The following is a 22,094-nucleotide window of genomic DNA, read 5'->3' as shown; positions in this document are numbered from 1 at the left end:
AGAAAGATAGCTAAACGCCAGACCGAAGAGAGATAGTCAGTTCGAGCAAGGAAACAAAATTTTGTTTGCATAAATTCGAAAGTTTGATTAGCTGCAAAATTATTTAGCTACATTTCACGCCTGATAGCTTCGCGTGACTACTTTCCACTTACAAATATCAAGTATCTTTACACGAAAAAGCTTTCTCGCCAAAGGAAGAGATACCGATCGATAAGAAGATTACAGTTAAAACGAAAGCCAAAAAATATAACGAGTTTTTTATGGCAACAATAACTTCTACACGCTCTTTACTTTCGACGATGAATTTCTAAAATAAGCAGCTGCGTCGACTCGGCCGTAACTGTAGAAACGTCAAGATCTACAGTTATATCGATTTCAATGGTCACAGGTCGACTTGGTTCGTAACGCAAAAACAGTAAACAGAGGGAAGAGAAATCGAGAGAAGAGAAGAGAAGAGAAGAGCGAGGGAGCACCGAGAATTCTCAAAGTAGATCGCTCGAATTTTGCGCGTCGTCCTCGCAACGGGGTGCCTAACATCCAGCGTTGCCATTTACTTCCTGTCACGTTGGTGGCAAAGCGTTGAAAAGCCTAGGAGAATCGCAACGAATCCAACTTTCACATTTTTTCGTGAAAACTTTTTTCTCTACGACCCATGAAATTTAGGGCAGTCAGCTTTCTCTTTTCGACCCCGGCGCGTTTTGACTCGAGGGTCAATGGTTTCTTGAAAAATCAGGAGAAATTAAAGCTGCTCTCGTTAAACTGTTTCACGTGATCTAGTCCGTTTTATCTTGTCACGAGATAACCAACAGAATTGCAGCTACGACATTTTTAACACAGTCGAAAGAAACGAGGTCGTTTAGCTGACAGTGAACCTTTAATATTCGGATTAGCGTAGCTCTGCATGACACAGAAATTTATTTACACTCGTTGTTCCTCAAATCTTTTATTTCACTTTCTTAGAAGATACGCTCGCCGGCGTCGTAATATGCTCTTGTCGAGGTTGAACTTTTGCCCGTAAGATGGCGCGTACATATACGCAACATTGTATTTCAGTAGGTAATTAAGCAATTAACTAAACGACGAGTATATCGATCTTTGGTGAAAGTCATAATGGGTTTCAGTGCAATGATTTTCTTGCGCAACTTCCTGGAAAAACGTCTGTTTATTATTAGCACTGGGTAAAAAACTAATTTTTCTCGGAAATTAAAAAGCTTGCGAAAGGGCAAATAAGCTTGCAAATTGAAGAATTATTTGGTAACATTTATATTATCGATACTTTCAAAGATGGATTTCAAATTAATTTTTAATTTTTCTAACGATAATTTCTTCACATGACAGATCAAGATGTTTCGACACAAAAAGTACTAAACGACGCGCGTGACTTCGTTTGCGCGTGAAAGCCAAAGCCGATAGGATCTCGAGCGCTGACATTGCGTACACAAATAAAAAGCGGCGTTTCCTGAGAACGTTAAGTTTCACCTGGCTGACGAGGTTAAAAGTCGCCGGCAAGATTCCACAAGATCTAGATTCCACTTTGTTAATAACCGTGTCTGAGGAGGACACCTCGTACTATCTCATGGTCCATCAAGAAGCAATGAAAGTTTCCTGGATGAACTTTAAAAGTCGCAGCGAGATAGCAGGCGAATTAAGGGAACCTCTGGCAGCATAAAGTCACGGGAACAAGAGCGACAACGAGGCACTGTTTTAAACCGTGGAATTGCTGTAATAAACGGAGAATTAACACTGGAACTACCACACCATATTTTTTTTCTCTAATGATGTAATGACTTTCGCAACGATAACTAAAAGAATAATATAAAGAATTTTAATTTCCTTTTTATGTATTCAAACTGAAAATGATTTTGTATCGAGGCTACTTATACCAATACCAGTCAAAACGACCGGTACTTGTCAAAGTGTAAAAGGGTCCCGCTATCTGTTTATCGAACCCCAATTAACCAGTTTCCTCGTTTCGTACAACTCGCCACTCGTTTTCAAATTTTTACCGCGAATCGTTCGATACGACGATATCAGTTACCAGGAAAATTCCGGATCGATCGCTAGATCGCTAGATGCTAACGCTAGAAATACCACGGTAGTCGAAACGACTGGTTCTACGATTTTATAAACGTGTGGACCCTCGTTCAGGGACGATGGCCCCAGATGGATTAATAATATCAAAAATGTACCACATAACGTGGAATTGCTTCTGCAAGAAAGCAATAAATCAATAAATATACAAATATTGTATCATTAGGTATTTTTTAAAGACCAGTCGTTTTCACTGGTTTTGGTAGAAATAGCTCCGTGTTAACTATCGGCAGTTCTAAGTGTTAAAAGTGCGCCGGGAGATTGGCAATTGTAAGAAAGGAAAAATAAATACAGTGGCTGACGAAAGTATCCGAACGTTTACATATGCAAACTCGAATGGCTGAAATAATGTACGTTAAAGGCATATTTGTTTAGACAAGCAGACGTCAATAGGAAGATGGAAGTCTTGAGATTACGTCAGAAAAATTTGAAAAGGACTCAACGACGTAATTAAATGGAAACCTCGAACGAGTGTTGAAATTTTAACCCTGTTACGATTCTCGAATTTTTATATTTCAATATTGTTCACATTTTAGCAAACGACGAGAACTGTATTGTTCCGAGAACTGGTTTAACATAAATTCCGATTTTTCTCATATCACGTACAAATTGAAGATATTTGTGAACGTCAGATAAGATAAGTGGACTATTAAGTTACACTAACTGCCGAACGCCAAACGCGCTTTTTTGTGCTCGACATTCTATCGCTTTCTGCTGGAATATCAACAACCTGTGTATAGTGGACGGTCGTCAAGGACTGTAGGAACCGTACTTTATCGTTCGTTCAATCTTGACAAAAATATGCCATAGAACCATGTTTGAATTCCATTATTAATTGATTCCATTCGATCTTTTCGAGTTGATAGAATTCGCAGTGGTTGTTGTGGTAATTTAAAATTGCTAATCAAAATTCATGATTCAAGATAGCTGGTTTCCACAGGGACAAGTCGAAAGGGTGCGATAATTGATAATTTATGAGCGCGTGGTTAACCGACGGGACAGGGTCTATACAAAGGCCCTAATACTTTTTCAAAACACTATACACCTTTCGTTACGCGTAACCTTAACGTTTACTCATCCTTATTGCCGACACTCGAACCTTCCATTAGGAAGCACCTTCCTCGGGAAGAATAATTATCGAGGAAGAACGTAACATCTGGAACAATGGTGCCCCGACAGATTTCACTTCCTAATCATTTCCACGAAGATTTCCTAACTGCTCGTTCGATACAATGAAATCCTCGTATCCCTGGCGATAAGCTGAAAAATTGACCACCAACAGGTAGATACTTGAAATCGCAGAGAATATCCAACTATATGTTTATAATAAAATTGAATTTATTAATCAAACGCGATTAGACATTAACGAGAGTAGCTAATCGATAATATAAAACAAAAGGGAAATAAATAAAAATAATTAGTGGTAGAATGAAAGTTTAATGAAATAAGCGTTGTGCAAAATTGTTTAAGTTTGGAATTTTATATTTGATTTTTTAGGATCCCAAGTAACCGTGGATACTCTGGATATTGAGACAAGGACAATTTTTGTGTTTTTATTGTATGAACCAACTTCATCTCAGCTAACCAAACAATCATACATTAAGATAACAAAGGTAGTTGTTGAGGTTAACTTTTAGAAGAACAAGTGGATGAATTTGTAATAGAAAAATGTGTTGAAATAAGTACAAGTGCAGGTATAGTATATCAGATCAAAATTAAATAAACTATTGTCATTATTTATTAATTTAATGTGTGATATTGTTGAGATTGACTGATAGAGGAACCAGTGGATGAATTTGTAATAGAAAAATGTATTGAAATAAGTACAAGTGCAGGTATAGTATATAACATAAAAATTAAATAAATTGTTGTCATTATTTATTAATTTAATGTGTGATATTGTTGAGGTTGACTGATAGAGGAACCAGTGGATGAATTTGTAATAGAAAAATGTATTGAAATAAGTACAAGTGCAGGTATAGTATATGAGATCAAAATTAAGTAAATTGTTGTCATTATTTATTAATTTAATGTGTGATATTGTTCAGGTTGGCTGATAGAGGAACCAGTGGATGAATTTGTAATAGAAAAATATATTGAAATAAGTACAAGTACAGGTATAGTGTATGTTGATCCAGATCCTCACTCTTACAGCGTTACAATACAATAGAAGAAGCTATGACAGGGACGTTCATATATTTACAGGAAAGTACATTGTAGCTGTAGCTACAAGAAACAGCAATAAAAATCTGCTTATAGCTCTTTTGTTTCCACACCTTGTAACCCAAAACATAATTTATATTCAAAACTACAATAACATGCACCTCTCCCTATTTACAATATTTTGTTTCACTAAATTCTATTTTCTGCGTAATAGCTGTCTCCAGGTCACGGATATACACAAATAAAGATGTAGAGTTTTTCTTCAAGTAATTACTTCAACAACAATCAACGCATAGATCGATGCAAAGTTAATGCGAAAGAACGACTGAACGTGACAAAGAGCGAGGGACGCGTGTCTTCGCTGAGAGCGTCGGCAACGAGGTCGAAATTACCACGGTGAGCCTTTATTTCGTCGCGAACGCGCGAGGGGGTACCTATAAGAGCGGCGAGACACGACGGAGAGTGGAAAGTTTTGACGCCACCCTATAAATCAAGCCGCGGGTTCGCTCGGCCGAAACGTTGCACGGTCTCACCCCGGTTCTCCAGAGTTTCGCTCACCGTATGTCTCCTTCGCCTCTCGGCACAGACAGCTTGTACAAGGTGAGTCAAAAATTCCAACAGTTCCACCCCGCCTCCTCCACCACCTTTTCATGCTACGGCTTCAACCCATCCCTATCTCCATCCCCCAGGCCGTCCAGCTGCCTTGACTTTGAAATAATTACCCCGGAGTTAATTTATGTCGCGTTCAGGGAACGACGATGCGATTTTTTTCCGAATTAACACGCCTCTATGCTCTGGAAAAATTGCACCACTCACCCTTAGAGGGGAATCGCGTGAAGCGTGAATAATATAAGAAATGGTTAATTACGTATTACACGTGATTTGCTTTCTAACTTTGTTTACGAGTTTCATCGGATATTGAAGTTTCATATTCGTTTTGTTATACAGAGAACAATGTATCATTGTTTCTTATATATGTCGTTGTTGTAAGAAATTTGAATTGGAAATATGAAAGAGAGGAATTTGTAGCGAATGAAGAAGAACGTATAGCAATATTAATCTTGTCGAGGTTGAGGTTAGGTTGGTAGGTTAGATTCCTGATAGAGGAACCAGTGGATGAATTTGTAATAGAAAAATGTATTGAAATAAGTGCAAGTGCAGGTACAGTATATGAGATCAAAATTAAATAAATTGTCATTATTTATTGATTTAATGTGTGATATTGTTGAGGTTGACTGATAGAGGAACCAGTGGATGAATTTGTAATAGAAAAATGTATTGAAATAAGTACAAGTGCAGGTACAGTATATGAGATCAAAATTAAATAAATTGTCATTATTTATTGATTTAATGTGTGATATTGTTGAGGTTGACTGATAGAGGAACCAGTGGATGAATTTGTAATAGAAAAATGTATTGAAATAAGTACAAGTGCAGGTATAGTATATGAGATCAAAATTAAGTAAATTGTTGTCATTATTTATTGATTTAATGTGTGATATTGTTGAGATTGACTGACAGTCAAGCAAGTGGATAAATTTGTAATAGAAAAATGTATTGAAATAAGTACAAGTGCAGGTACAATATATGAGATCAAAATTAAATAAACTGTTGTCATTATTTATTGATTTAATGTGTGATATTGTTGAGGTTGACTGATAGAGGAACCAGTGGATGAATTTGTAATAGAAAAATGTATTGAAATAAGTGCAAGTGCAGGTACAGTAATGAGATCAAAATTAAATAAATTGTTGTCATTATTTATTAATTTAACGTGTGATATTGTTGAGGTTGACTGATAGAGGAACCAGTGGAAGAATTTGTAATAGAAAAATATATTGAAACAAGTACAAGTGCAGGTACAGTGTATGAGATCAAAATTAAATAAATTGTTGTCATTATTTATTAATTTAATGTGTGATATTGTTGAGGTTGGCTGATAGAGGAACCAGTGGATGAATTTGTAATAGAAAAATATATTGAAATAAGTACAAGTACAGGTATGGTGTATGTTGATCCAGATCCTCACTCCTTCAGTGTTACAATACAAAAGAATGTAACAGGGAGCACGTTGATATATTTATAGCAAAAGACATTACCAAAATGTTAACTTTGTTGTGCAGCTGTAGCTGAAGGTTACAAGGAACAGCAATGGAAATCTACTTATAGCTGTTTTGTTTCTAGACCTTGTAACAAGGTTACAATAATATGCACCTCCTTATTTTGAATCTTTTTGCTTCACTAAATTCTGTTCTGTTTGTAACAGTGTCTGCAGGTCACGGGCATACAAAAGAAAATGTGTAGAGTTTTTCTTGAAATAATTATACTTCTACACTTATATATGTTGTTATTGTAAGAAGCTTGAATTGGAAACATGAAAGAGAGGAATTTATAGCGAATGAAGAAGAGCGTATAGCAATATTAATCCTAGTATGGACAACTAAAAACCCGAGTTACCTTTTATATTTATAAATAAAAGCGTGAAATATTACATTTTTAAGCTTAACATTTTAGTTACTTGCATAAGGATTAACTACGTTCCATCTTATCTGATGTTTCCTTGCTGCAACGTCGTTCCCCAGAAATTTACAGAGATATGAGACAGTTTACCTTTAATTGTCGTCCATTAACTTAAATTTACTACACTTACACTTAAACCGATAAAGCTGTAGTACAATTCACATCAAAGAGACATCGACATTTTCTTCACCATGCCACGACTTGTCAAGAGTAACAAGAACCTGCAATCATCGACAATTCTCTACAAGCTGTCCTTCATTATTTTCAATTCTCGCGCAATTTTCAAGATCACGCACGATTAATAAAACATGAAAACAAATCGCTGTATTTATAGCGTTGCCAATCTCATCAAATTTACACGCAATAAGAATCACGTTCGTTCATTGTAAGAAAGAAAAAAAAAGAAAATAGAAAAAAAGAGGATACATTGTTGCAAAATAAGTAAATGCAAATTTCGCTGGTTGTGGCAAACTTCTATACAGCGGCGGACGAGCCAGAGATATCGCGCCACGATAATCGCGCAAATGTCCGGCGCAGAGGTAACATTTAACTCTTACATATGTCGCGCTCGTGTTCAGTGTAACGGTATGCGTACAACACTCTTGTACACATTGCTGCCTGGCTACAGATATTATACAATTAACAGATATAATTAGCAAATGGTGAGCTGGCTATCTTGAATCGCGTTGGAACGAGAGCGCGCTTTAACATTGAGATCGAATTTCGTCGAAGGGAAACACCGTAGGGTCGCAGAACATTTCATGGTCCTCCGTGAAACGTGCAATAATAAATAAAAATATACAAATTTGGCGTATAAACGAAATAACTAACATCTAAATATTTTATAATATTTTATTGTTTATTGGACTGATGAAAGAGGAATAGAGAGAACAAATGTGTATTGATCATCAATGTGAGATCTATGTACAGTGAAGAGCATACAAATAGAGGCAATTGTTGTATAAAATTCAACTTGATTTAATTAACCAATTTTTTCACCAAGTTATCAAAAAGAAAGGTAATTTTTCTCTCCTGTTTTGAAAAATTGACGAAACTCAGACTGAAAGGTATGTTAGAATTTTGGGAGAAATTTTCTGCAACCTAAAACTCAAAGAACTTCTACACGATTTCTACTTTACATGGGCTATCAATAAGCGTTAGCATTTGACACTAGAATTTACGATTTCATTCCAGGTATCCATCCTGCCAACTACATCTCCACGAGATAAACTCAGGTATCTCATCCCCCGGAGAAACTCCATGAAAGATCAGACCACCCTGCGACGTCCCTTACACTAACTAGCAACGAAGTGGCCTATCCCAAAGGAACCGGCGATAATCGAAAGAAAACCGAACCAGGGTCTACTACCCTCTATTCCACTCTATATAGGCTTCTGTCCATGTCTTGCCCGTAGGAAATACGTTTCCGGTAGCTTGTCCGGCTGTCCGTAGGAGTCGCATGACAGATAGAAAGGAGCATGGAACACAGAAGGGGAGAGGAAGAGACAGAGAGAACCGATAGAGTGGCCAGCAAGCAAGAAAAGGAAGATATTGGGAGGAGTAGCGGCGATGGGGCAGGGTGAGAAGCGAGGATTCGGCGGAGTGGTTGGTTCAGGGGTTGGTATTGGATGCTGCCTCGGCGAAGCTCACGGTAGGGGTAGTTTGACAAGTTGACAAGAGCACAAAGGTCGTGGCGGAGCCGCAAGAGACGTGGAAGGGGAGGAAGGGCGAGGGCTGCACGTAGCGGAGCCTAGAAAAGAGGAGTGTGGGAAGAGGAGGCGTCGCGATGCTCAGCGTCCGACGGAGGGTTACCGGATAGGGTAGTAGGGGGTTGAAAGCCCGGTAGATTCAACGCCGTGAACAAAGGCCGGCTGGCTTCGCCCCGCTGCCTACTCTCGGACTTTGGAAACGAGATCGCATACACACACGCCACGGGTACCGCGTGCCTACCTCTTCTGTGTGCGTGTGTTCTATTAGTGTGCGTCTGTACGCGTGTGAGAACGCCACGAACCGTGTGCACCATCGGTAGGTATATACCGCCCAGAAGGGGAGTTAGAGTTTGCTCGCTCGACCCGATAGATACGAGCGAGCCGGGCCTAATATCGAAAGTTCCTGGCTCGAGCTGAAACCGTGCTTAATTAAATCGGAAGGCCGTGAGAGATAACCGGCGCGTCCCTCCTACGATGCTCGACGAGAGCGTCTGGAAAACACCCGTGTACTATGGATGGGGTTCATGACGTGGCAAGAATGCAGCGGGGAAATTTGTCGCAGCGAAGAACCGATATACGGTGGACCGTCGGTGGCGATTAGAGCGTCTGAAGCGTCTAATGTGATCACTCGTTGGGAAAATTTAACGATTCCGGTGGTCGTAATATCATTAGCCTCGAATAGAATGTTACAGTTTAAAATTGTGAATTGGAAATGGCTAAATACAATTTACATTTCACACACTGTCGGTCTTATTTGTATTCCTATTTCGCGTTAAAGAAATACGGACATTGTTGTAGCCGAAGTGGCCTTATTCTCGGTTTGTCTAACAGAACGACTTCATTATCGACAACTTAAAATTTCCCTGATAATATTAATCTTTATCGATAACCTACATGCTAAGTCCATTAACAAATGAAGGGAGACCCGTGGAATGACTCACGTAATGCTTCCTTAAACATATTCGTGGAAGATTAACGCATTTACAAATTCTCTATCCTACAAAAAACGAGAAAATTCCACAAACGTATTTCTATTCTATACGGAAGAATCTTGGGTTCCTCTTTTGCCTCATATTTCTCTGATATGTACACCTCCGCATATACCTGATGTGCAATTCACAGCTCGTAAAAAGATCATCTCGTGAACTGACGAACGAATTTGAAAGGGTGTCGAAGCGAGCAAAATCAATAAACCGTCGTAGCGTGCAGGATCACCGACCCGATCGACGTTTCGCGGTCTCAAGTTACGTTTCTAATGATCCTCGCGGCACTAGCCGACCGCGATAAATCATGGCAGCAGCTCGTAAACCGTAAGGAGCCCCGCTGCACGTATCAATGCGTATACGACACACACGCGAACAGGTCAACGAGAAAGGGAGGCGGAAAGAGCCGGGTACATCGTGTTGAAGTCGTGCCACGATATAAATGGAACGTTTTTGCCGAGCACGCCTTATATACATAGACGCTGGTTAGCTGAAATATTTATTGCTTTTTGAAGCGTGTATCGGTGGCCCGCGGCCTGCTATTGCAGAGAATCGTTCGACTTGTTCACGGCCATGGTTTCTATTATTTCTTCCTTTCTCTTTTCCCCTTTTCGTTTTACTTGATCGATATGACGCTCTTCTATCCACGGTTTCCATGGTTCTCATATTTCTCGGAATATAGGTTAGGTTCTGCGAGTTTCGCTCTTCCGATTTGACGTTCATGGAACGGAAGAGTTGAAAAAGAACGTATTTCGATAGGGGTAGATTGGATACTCGAAGAGAGCAATATTTTATTACGATTTTTTTAAGATTGTTTCTCTTCTATATTTGCATACTTTCTCGCACTTTTATCGAGAACGACGTTAAACAAAAGTTGGAATATAATTGCAAGCTCGATAAGACTGGCGATTTAAACAAGTTTGAAGGTTTTCTCAATTGTTGATGGAGGACTCGATACACAACGATTGCAAAGAAAAATCGTTTTCTTTTGTTTCGATCATAGAATACGTAGTTTTTAGAAAACATTAAATTAGGCGTTATCGAATTATTTTATTTGCTTCTCGTAGAATTGAACGATTAGAAAAAGCTATGTTTCGACGGAAATACATTGCAAGCTTATTTCACATTAATGGAATTTTCTTGCCACATCGATGTTCTAGAGATATTTGCACGATATTCTCCGAATCTCGGTTACATAATAAAGACAAAAATCAGAATGTGATAAATTTCTGGCTCTATAAAGCTGGCTCTATAATTTCATGGATGAGATCGAAAACCCTTCTGAAAGCTGAACATATTTCGTAGAAACATGAAACGATGTTAATCCAATCCACGTGTGCACATATATCGGAGGAATGTTGCAGGAGGATTAATTTGCAGATGGGCGCGTGCGATTATTTTCTTGAAATTTCGGAAAAAGGAATTCACGGACGTCCTTACACGCTGCGGGCGCTCGAATTAAGGAGCCTCTGCTCAACACGTTGCCAAACCCAGAATTAACGGAAACCTGCGAAACAACGTAGCCGACGTTTGGAATTAAATGAAGAAATAGTTCCAAGAAGCACCGCCACGAAATTACGTGTCATTAAAATGTGATGGTGCCGATAATAACGCGCTCTGTTCGAAGATCGAGCGTATCTGTCGATAAAGGAACAAAGACACGAAGGAGAGAGAATATCGAAGAAACAGAGACTGAGATCGATTTCACAGACGACTTCAACGTCGACAGGAAGAAGATGGAGGCAAAAAGATCGAAACGATAGAGTGGAACATTGAGAACGATTCTTTAACGTTACAGTGTATATACAGGGTGGTTGGTTGGTAACAGGGTGATTCCACGCGAAAAAAGAAGTCGAAAATATAGAATAAAAGTTTGAAAAATTAAAAGAATAACGTCGATCGAGACAACGATCTACAGTGTGGTCCGTTGTAACGAGACGTGACAAGTGCAGGCGCACCGAGCGAAAATTCAAAGTCGATTTTCTCGAAAACGAAGCCTGGAACGAAAAATTTTTATTCTATATTTTCGACTTCTTTTTTCGCGTAGAATCACCCCCTTTCTGCTTGTAGCACCAGTTACCAACCACCCTGTATATATGTAAATAATTATAAATAATTTGAAGTTGTGAATTAACTATTAGTTGACCAGGAAGTATCAGTTAATAAAATCGCAAATTAATTCTTTGCTATGTCTATTATGTTATAACTATTTTGTTCAATATTTTCCCAATATTTTCCATATTGATATTATAAATTAAAAAATATTAAATAATCAATTTAATATTTTTGTCCCACCAAAATTCATGATCACAGAAATTTCTTTCGTCAAGGAATAACTCGATTAGCATGGCGATCAACGTTCGAAACTAAACGAAGTCCAAAGCGAAACGAGGACGATGGTTATTTTCCGAAGTAACGAGAGCGACGCGATTTTCATAGAATTGCAACAAAAATTTCACCACCTCGGCTGACTCTGAATTTCCTCGAATCCTCGACAGGTCTTGCAGCTAATTATCCTAATTGCAAGGTGGTAGTGGCGGGAAGCGCGGATTTGCGGCGTTTTCTTCTGCAAATCGAAGGGAAACAGGTGCGCGCGGCGTTTTTCACGCAACATTTTCTAGGCAGCTCGTCCCGCCGCGCCGTTTCCTTTCTCGGACTATTTTCACCGCGCGGATTTCCTTGGAATATTTCGTCCCTACGCGCCGTGGCTGAACAACTTTTTCCAACAGTCGTCATATTATGCGACGTAGATATACGCAAACATTGACAACGATTTCACAAAGGAATCGAAAAACTATGAGTCCTGAGAACGTGTTTCTGGTACGTTCGGTGTAAAGTGCAGTGGACGCTTCAACTTATTAAATATTATTAGGTCGTTCGAAAAGTTTCCTTCGTTTTATAAGAAACTAACGAGTGCACAATATTTTCCATTTTATATTATTTCATCGAACTACGTATGATCCATTTTGTTCTAGCAAAATAAAGATCGCAACGTCCCACAGATTAGCTTTCATCTTTGTACAACGATAAAGACGTGTCCGTAAAAGAAAGACACTTTTTGGACAAGCTAATATATTTCTTGTTATTGGAACCGTTGAATTTTTCTAGAAACGTATTTGTTAAATAAAAGAACATAAATAAGCCGGACGATGCTAGAAAATATTATCTCCTTTCCGTGCCATTTAGTTCGATGAAACAGACCAAACTGATGCTCGTAAACAAGAACTAACGTTCGGTCACGATCGTAAAGGGCAAAAAAACAGTCCGCCAGCTCGGCTTCTTATGTTTACGTTTGGCCCAAGTATCTGGTAGCGAGTCAGACGCGATATTCATGTTTGGGCCAAAATCTTCATCGCGAGTCTCACTCGCTAAAGTACGGCAAGGGATTAAACAATGTCTGAACTTGTTTAAACTGAACAAATCAATTTTGCAAAACAAAACAAAATTGCAAATAAAAGAGCAACTGAAATAAAACGCCTGTTATGGTACAGTGAATGAAATAAATTTCTATCTGGATTCCATCGCTCTAAACGTATTTATAAAGATATGACATTGAACGTTTGAGTGATCAGCTAATAATAATAATGAATGACATTTAATGAGCGTAAGATAGACAAGAAGCTGATCGTAACAACAAAAGGACACGATTTGCATTTGAATGACATAGACGCGTAAACGATATTAAACACGAAAACCTATGAAATCTGTCGTGAAATCTGCCCACTGTAAAAGTAAAACTCTCCTATAATTCTCAGTTATCACATGCAACGCAGTTCCTTTTATTCTTAACTATTAAATATCAAAGTGTAATTGTTTAACTTACAACATGAAAAAACAGCACGAAACTAAGGAAAGTAATTGATCGTATTTTTGTAAGAGATTGTTTAAATAAATAAAGGTTGCATATTAACAATCTTTAATTTACCCGATAATTCACGGCCCCCGCTTCACGCTCCTTCCTCGTCTCACGCTGTAAGCTCCTCTAAGCTAGTAGACACCCCCACCCCCGACCCAGTGGCCACGGATCTACTAAATCAGAAGTGCAGCGAAGCGTCCTCACCCTTGGATCACCGTCGGATTCGGGTTTTGCTCAAGTTGCCAACCGAATACAAGGCAAAGTTCAAAGTCTGGTGTCTACAAAGTGGCAACTCGCAAAAGGTCAACGGGTCCCTACGTCGCGCTGTCGTCGTCGTCCGGCTGCGTCTTACCCCCGCAATTACTTAAATCTCTTTCCGATTTTCTTGAACTGCTGGCAAAACAAAGTTTCTTCGAGGCAAAGAACGAAGGTACATGTTAATTGGAAGAAAAATTGGAACAGCCTTTGAAAACAAGGAAGAAATATGAAATATTGCAACAGATGGATCGTGTGATCCTTAAGTGGAGTATGACAAAAGGCTGTTTGATAATATTTTGTCGTAGAATACGCATTTGAGAGATAAAAGTCGTAGCAAATAACCGATAGACTGCGATAAAATTTATGAAAATTCATATCGTTACGAATAGAATTAAAAGCAACTCGGATAGCAAATTTTGCTGCTTAGCGTAAAAATCATCGATCTAATTGGAACATTTCCATATTCCATTTTTGAAGAAGCATCCTCCTGCATATTACGTGCATTCTGCGCATCTTTGCAGCTGCGAATTTCCTACGATCAAAAATCCCTAAAACTCCCGCGCTCTGTCGATAAGAAATTCCCTACTTGTGTTTTTCAATTACCGAGCATCGTACGACGTGTAGCAAGAAAGCTGACACGGCGTGAAGCAACTGTCGCGCATAATAGATTCAAGAGATGCGATCCGAGCAGAATACGTTCGTCACGAAAACACAATGCATATGAAACGTTGGAGGAACAGGCGCGCGTGCAAAGTGAGGTCGATCATTCGCGGGGACTGTTTGCACGCGGCGCTCGATGCAATGGAATATTTGCTCGCGGCTCGAAACGTGTTCTCCGTCAGTGACAATGTTGCAGACCCGCATTCTTTCCCTCTGAACGAATCTACAATTAAAAGAAACCGCGTCGACGAAAGAAATATTCTCCGGTTTCTTGTTACACGCGCCGCTTCATCTACACTTACGATTTCTCCACACTTTCGTAACCTGTTGCCGTCTCATCTACGCCTTTTTATCTCGAATTTATCATCAACGCTGCTAAAAACATCTCGCGTGACCACATTTTATCGTTCACCTTTCATGCAACATTTAACGACCATTTGCAACGTTCCCCTACGAACTTGAAATTTGATATTTTCTCAGCATCGTAGCGATACGCGACAATGTATATAACACGAACTGAAAATCGCGTAACGGACCCCGTTAATCGCGTTGTAAACTCGTTTCTTAACACGCCGATTATCCTCGAGAGCTCTAATCCCGGTGACCCTCGTCAATCCGAAGGGTTCGAGCTTCATTAAATATTTATAGGGTCGCGATACCATATCGAAACGGTTCCTCCGCCCTCTGTGTTACGATCAACCGAACTATTACGTTGCTTACAATCGTCCACCACTTTTTCACATTTCTTCCGCTATTGCTGCTGCTAACATTATCTTATAGAAGAAATCTTTCATGCATAATGATATAATCAAGTACTTATGCAGACAAGATTCGTGGTTTTTTCCACAATTTTCTCGATCTCTCGTATCCGGTCGCGTGCTGCTCGTCAAGATTAAAAATAGCTCGGTCGGGTCGAAGATTATGCAACACGAGTTCTCTCTGTTATCTTCAGGTAATAAAGAGTAGTCTCGTCGTGTGTCCTGGCGAGTCGAACGAGTCCTCCGCATGGCCACGTGGCCGCCGAACGCCGGCCAACCGTCTGACCTGCATTTCTGATTTTAATCCGAGATAATGCGGGGGTGTCGCGCGTTCAACGGCACATTTGTCTTCCACCGGGTCCAACGGGGGCCAGAAACACTCGGTGAAACGTCGCTTCTATTTCAGCCGACGAAAGTTCCAGGGATAATAGTTTCTTCTAGACGATGGTAACAGATGGATAGAAAATAGGTGAGAGTGAAAGTCGTACGGAACGTTTGCGACGTCTTGGATGTGATAATCCACTTGTGACACTTCGATACGGATCTCACGTGATAGCGAAAGATGTTTTATAGGATCAAGATAACGAGGCAAGTTTCGTATGTAAATTAAATTGTACGTGAGATATTTCAATACTAGAATTACTAGTCTTTAATATATGCCAGAATGTGTCATTTATATATGCAGATTATAGACGATTATATCAGCTTGTAATATGAATTTTAGGATAATTTCAGAACAAATGTACGTTAGCAGCTAATAAGTTAAATAAAAAGAAGTAAATGACTGTATGAAATGTGAAAAACGTCGTATTAACGAGTCTGATGCTTTTAGCACGAATATCCTGTTCCCTAACCTCAACATCCACTGTCAACTGTTTCTATCATCTTTTATATCATGAAAAAAAGCCAAATCGAACGCGAAACCTTCGTCAATACGGATCGAACAAACAATAGTTCTTTTTTATCATACTGGCATAATATCATCAAATGCACGTTCCACTCTGCGTCATGATGCGTCCTTGATGAAACTATTACCACGTATCTGCGACTGCTCGCAGGCAATTGTGCGCGATCTGCGATTTTCTTCGCGGTTACTATCGGTCGATAAACACGAAAATGACGAACCGGGCCTCGCTCGAATCGCCACAGAACACAAACATATATGTATATATAAATAGAACAGAAAAGAGGGAGAGAAAGAGGGAATGCGGCAATTATGCGAGCAGGACAGGTCGAGACACGGCGTTATCGCGGTGCGTTGTCAACCGCGAAAACCGACGACGCGCTGTTGCAGCCGCAGACTGTGCAAACACGCCGCCAATTACGTACACACTGCCGTCTATCGATACGCAAAGACGTAACGGAGTCCAGCACGCTTTCTCCAAGCAAAGCGCGTGCCACTATTTCCACGAGAGCGGAACGATTCTAGCGGCATTGCTCGAGAGCACGTCGCGGTACTCGCCTCTTATTGCGATAATTAGCTTAGGAAATTAGTACGTGTAATTAGTACGAATGCATCTAATGCATAGAGACGTATACCGAGGTAGATCGGATGCTATGATTCATCGGTAATTGAAAGATTAAAAGGATAGGGAAAACACTTGATTCTTACAATATTGTAATACGAATTTGGATAGAAAGGAAATTCTGTTGAAGTGATGGTTCAGTACCTTTCCGCGATACGACGAATTTCGTGTTTCGAAGGTGTTCGATGATTTGCAACCAACATGGTAGATGAGATATAGGCAAGCACTCGGCGCACCACCATTCAACGTACGATTCGCCAGTCGAAGATCGATGATCGACACTCGTTTCTCCGCGGTGTTGGATATATATAACTAAACAAGCTATAGTCGTATATGGCCATGTAAATTGACATTCGACCACTTCTGTTTAAGCCTTTGGTTTCAAAATTTCGATCCACTGTGAGAATCCTCAAGATCCAAAGACCTTAAGAAAATGAAATAATACTTGAAATCACCGAAAGTTACACAGTAAGGAAGTTTTTCACGATTTCGCACTGCAACATTCAGCATTCACAGCGAGGAATTTCCACACGCGTTCAACCGACGTCAGTCGTGCGGCGCGACTCTTCGGCTCACTGACAGACACGTGGGAGCTCGGGAACGTCACGTTCGGGATCACGTGTCCGACGTTCACCGGGGCACGAACGATTCGCCAGTACAGCCACGATGACGCTCATGATCACGTTGATCTCCGGCGAACTGTCATCGACACGAGCGCGAGAAGGAAGCGGTGGGAACACGAGCGACGCAGCTACCACGACTCCGCGTCCGCGTCAGAGCTTCTGACTCGGCAGAAGTACAGACAGAAACGAAACTACACAATGTGACGGCTAACGCACGCACACGAACGACCAACGCGCGGCCAGAGCAACGAAGAAAGAGAAACAGAGAGGGAAAGAAAGGGGAAACTGGTGGCAGACGCGACGACGTTGTGTGAGTGCGTATACGCGGCACTCGACGTGTGCAGACGAAGACGAGTCGAACGCGAGCCGAAAGAAAAAAAGGGACGCGTTGTTACACATGTAGAAATTTGTGTGTGTCGGTGCACGAGCCGCTCGCACGCGTGTGCGTGAATGGTGAATGTGTGCAGAGAAGCGTATCCTCCTGTCGAGCGTGGAACGGACGAGAGCGTCGAGCTGTCAGCGCACCCCACCCCGAATCCCCCCTCGAAACCAACCCCTCCTACCGTGACGAACCCCCACTCTGCTTCGCTTTCCCTCGTCCGCGCTTCCCTCTCTACCGGCCGCTTCGCTCTCTTTCTCTCGCCCTTTTTCTACGCCGCCCCGTGCAACCCTCCGTGTCGCTGCGCGCTAAGCCACGTCGAAGAAAAGCCAATGAAACGGGGGGAAAAAAGGCGCATCACTCAGGAACCGAGGTTCAATGAATGGTGAAATTTTGCCGGCCTTGAAATCTCAAATCTCATTACATATTTCATATCATCGTTATTAGTGGTATTGGTTTCGAGGATTGCGGAATTTATCGAAAGACAGAATCTCTGTAGATGGAACGTTCTTTAGATAGATGGTTCATAGTCGCATGCAGCCGGTTGGAACGAATTTATTGCTTTCCGAGCCACTGGAATTAAGTAGTAAAGCGAAGCTACGTGCGATTTCATTTACGATTGTCAACGGCGATCACACTATCCGGTCAAGTTAATTTCCATACATTTAAACCGCGCCGCCTCTATATCTCTGTATTATTCGTCGGTGGCGCATCAACGCCTCTGGAAATCTTCATAATGCTATGCAGTCGGCCGAGGTTTAAATACTATTCACAAAACATCCTACCCTACCTCTTCTTTCTCCCAACAAATTTCAAATGTCACCACCGCTCGTTCCAGCGGGCAACGAGCGACGCGGAACGGCAGACAGGAACGAAAAGAGGAGGAAAAAAAAAAGAAGAAAAGAGGGAACGCGGTCACAGAACAGAAGAATATAACGCAGACCGGCGGAAAAGCGCGGCCGGCTCCCTTCGCGTCCATCGCGACGTAGATGGATCATAATTCTCGCTTATACCTGCGAAACAACTGCGGCGTCTCCGGCGCCCTTTTTGCCCTTCGATTTCGACTTCGTCCGTATACTCGCTGCCCCTCTCGTGCACGTCGATGCGTGACCAGAGACTAGTCCGTAATCATGATAAAATGTCAGCTTGGTGACGAGGAGTCGAGCGAGCTGAGCTCGCGACCAACGCATTCCCGTAATTGTGCGAAAGTTGTAAATCACCGGCGGAAACGGGAAATTTGTGGCGCGCCAAGATTCGCGCGTTTCACTTTTCAAGGGGCAGTAGACGCGAAAGAACGAACGGACGTGCTGGATATTTTTTTACAGAAACGTGAAACAAAAAAACGGGACGGTGTTGTGATAGAAAAATTTATTGTGAGTCGCAGCAGCCAATGGGTTAATCGTAATTTTGAAACTTTCATTGTTACAAAATACCAATCGTTAGAAGGTAGAGCTGTAACGAACAGATTGTTGCTTTTTATTGCTTGCACAGCGACAAGATCGAGGCATTTTTGAATCATTCGAAGGCTACATTCGATCAACTTCATATTCTCAATTTCTACATTTTAATTTCTCTTTTCTACCAGTAGCGGAGAGACGCGATCGCGGGGAAGCGCGTCAACAGGAGTCGTAAATTCTCGTTACGATCGACGCAGCCAATTGATCGATCCCCTATTTCGTTTAGGATAATAGAGATAGTTTAATGAGTAGAATGCTTGATTAACAGTACAAAGATATTTCCAATTCTACTTTGTATGAATATAATAGATATGAATGAAGAAGGTGACTGATCTAAGAGTGAAAAACCTGGTAAAGAGATGTTGACTGTTCTAACTTCGTCCCTAAACAGTGTCGACATTCTGACACTAAGAATTGGCAAATTCTAAATTCTGAGACGTAAATAAATGTTGTCCGTGATGACTGTAGCGCTGGCTATACGATATCGCTGATGGGGTTACTGCTATTTTTCTTCTAAATTAGATGCGTGGAAGAAAAATCGGATTCCGATCGCCGGGATTCGAACCCGCGTCCCGAACATTTGTAACCTAAAGCGCTAACCAACTGCGCTGCCGTCGTCCGACTCTAATTAGTGTCGAGTGGTGGTATTTGCTGTTGAGTGCCGCCACAATTCCACACCAGAGGTAAAACAACATCGAATTCCACCCCTCCACAAGTTAATACCAAAAGAAAATACCGTGCTTATCGTTGAACGTCCGGGCCCATTTCCTGTTCCATTTTGCCTGGCTTCCTGTTCGCCCCACCATCGAACCGTGTCCAAGGCCCACCCCATCGTCACGGGTAGAAAATGTCAGTCGCCAGTCGAGGGGTTGGATTCGCGAGTCAGCTCGAAGGATAGCCATCGTCTGTGTGTTCATGTATGTTAGCGTAGATCCAAGGAGCTTGTCTCGAGGGACGATTGAACGGTCCGCCATTGGCGGAACAACCGGAGGCTGACCTTTGGGGAGGCGAGAACCGAAGGGTCCTGATTACCGACGAAACGGATCCCTTTGTCCTTGCGGCCGAAGGGGCAATAGATCGTCTTTGTCGGGAAATTTGCCGCGTGTATGGAATGGATCGTGCAAACATCATGTGTTTGCGCTCCCGCTGTTCATTTCCTCGAGAACATTACTATTGAAAACGAGAAATTGACGAAGAAAACGACACCCACGGTACAGCTTTATTGGTCGCGACGCCATCATTTATCTTGCTCTTATCGCTCATTCCCTTCATTCGCGCACCCAACTCTACTACTTTGTACTAATAAAGACGTAGATGTATTAGGTTGTCGGAAAAGTGTCTTTCTTTTACAGACCCGTCTTTTACAACGATGCATCTTTATACAAACATGAGAGCTAATCCGTCGAACGTTGTGATTTTTATTTTGATAGAGCAAAATGGATCAGACGTAATTCGATGAAATAATATAAAACAGAAAATATTGTGTATCCATTATTTTCTTATAAAACGAAAAAAACTTTATTCAGAGAGAGAAACGAGAAAATTAAAGCCTATTACTAGATATAGATAATAGAGAAAATTTCCTTTATCCGAACGCCATTTATTGCAGCAAAATTTCAGTTCTTATTTGATGAAATCAAGCCCTGCCGATGGAATTCATTTGCCTGAATCTACTGTGTGGCATGTAAAGTCAACGAATACATATACAGAGATACACATATGCAATACAATAAACAGAGGATTAAGAATACCATCAATCTTCGTTGACATCCATCGACTAAATAAATAGAAAGTCAGACATTTTTAAAACCTGATAATGAAGAATCCTACTATTCCGAAATCAGCATTCTATATTCAGCATTGTATATCGCGCACACTTGAGAAGAACAACTCTAAAGAAATACGTAACCATAGATCAAGAGGACCAGTGATCGTACAACAATATGAACTTCAGCTATACGAGTTATTTGCCTCCCAATGGGCTTAGACGAATGAAGTTGTACTAACTGTTCGATCTTAATCTTGCACGGAATATTCTACAGAATGTTGCGAATAATTTAAGTGCTGACTTATTTTTCAACCACCCAACGATGCAACTTTTACAGCTACGTATTTCCAAGTGTCGACGAATCAAAGAAGACGCGTTTCCAAGGAAAATGGAGTCGGTGTTCGCACTGCGGTCAGCGGAGTGATGACTCTATCCAATCGACCGGGCCGATTTCTCATCCGTATTCATCCTGTAGCCGTGGGCAGAGCCGCGGCCCAGACCAGGGAAGAAAGAAATGAGCCCGTGGTCGGGGGCAGAGAAGCGCCTATGATTTATGGCCGCCATTACGGTCCTGATAATTATATGCTGCCCTATGGCCGCCCCCTCGTGCACGTCGCACGAAAGAAACGAGAGAGGATCGGTAGATGATATCCTGCCTGCTGACCGGCAATACACAACGACCGTGGCTGTTGCTCGAACTTACGAAACAACCGAACGAACGAAAGCAGCCGGACGCGGCCGGCCGTTCCTTCTGATTGCTTCGATCGTTTTGATACGCTTTGATATTCCGGGAGGGCAAGTATGGGTTTCAACCCTCGGTTCCCAACTCGGCCAAATTGCCGCCGAAGGAGAAAAATTACGCGGCTCGAATTACGCCATGATGCCTGCCATCTGGTGACGATTACCGATCCTCCGCACCGTGGCGCTTGCTACCGATGATTATGGATTTGTTTCCTTGTCTTTATCGGTGCTAGTTCTTGGGCAAGAAATTCTTAGTTCGATACTAACAATAAAGGATTCTTCCGTTGCTAATATTAAATAGAAAAATTCTGTGGTGACGAACGATTTGGAAAATAATTATTTCTATATCGAATGGAAACAATACAGTAAATAAACGTCAATACGTAATTGTATTACGTGTGACGACATTCAAGATGAAAGATGTCTATGTTTGATCTCGCTCGTATTACATTGTTAAAGGGTTAAATGTTCGCTGCAAGTAGCGAGTGTCAAGGTTTAAAGAAGGATAAATTTCAACAATTGTTTTTATTGCAAAGCCGCTTCAGGATAGATCTGTTGTTTAAATTGATTTTAAAGGAACTTTTCACAAACTGCTAGAAAGC

At 41.1% G+C, this 22,094-nt stretch overlaps 1 protein-coding gene across 5 annotated transcripts in view; it reads right to left on the bottom strand.

Annotated features, from left to right (window-relative positions):
• Positions 1-22,094, bottom strand: part of LOC117209503 (homeotic protein antennapedia-like) — a 157,943-nt gene that overhangs the window by 23,410 nt on the left and 112,439 nt on the right. Inside the window, exon 1 of one of the 5 annotated variants that reach the window (XM_033451619.1) lies at positions 16,669-16,932. The exons of the other annotated variants lie outside the window; for them this stretch is intronic. The gene's annotated coding sequence lies outside the window, so the exon portion shown is untranslated. Of the gene's footprint in view, positions 1-16,668; positions 16,933-22,094 lie in introns of those variants that run through there. 5 annotated transcript variants of the gene reach the window in all.

The sequence above is a fragment of the Bombus bifarius genome, unplaced genomic scaffold (assembly GCF_011952205.1).
Source record: "Bombus bifarius isolate JDL3187 unplaced genomic scaffold, Bbif_JDL3187 scf7180000007968, whole genome shotgun sequence".
NCBI lineage: Eukaryota > Metazoa > Arthropoda > Insecta > Hymenoptera > Apidae > Bombus > Bombus bifarius.
Note: the sequence above shows the minus strand (reverse complement) of the source record. Positions and strands in the feature narration are given on the sequence as shown.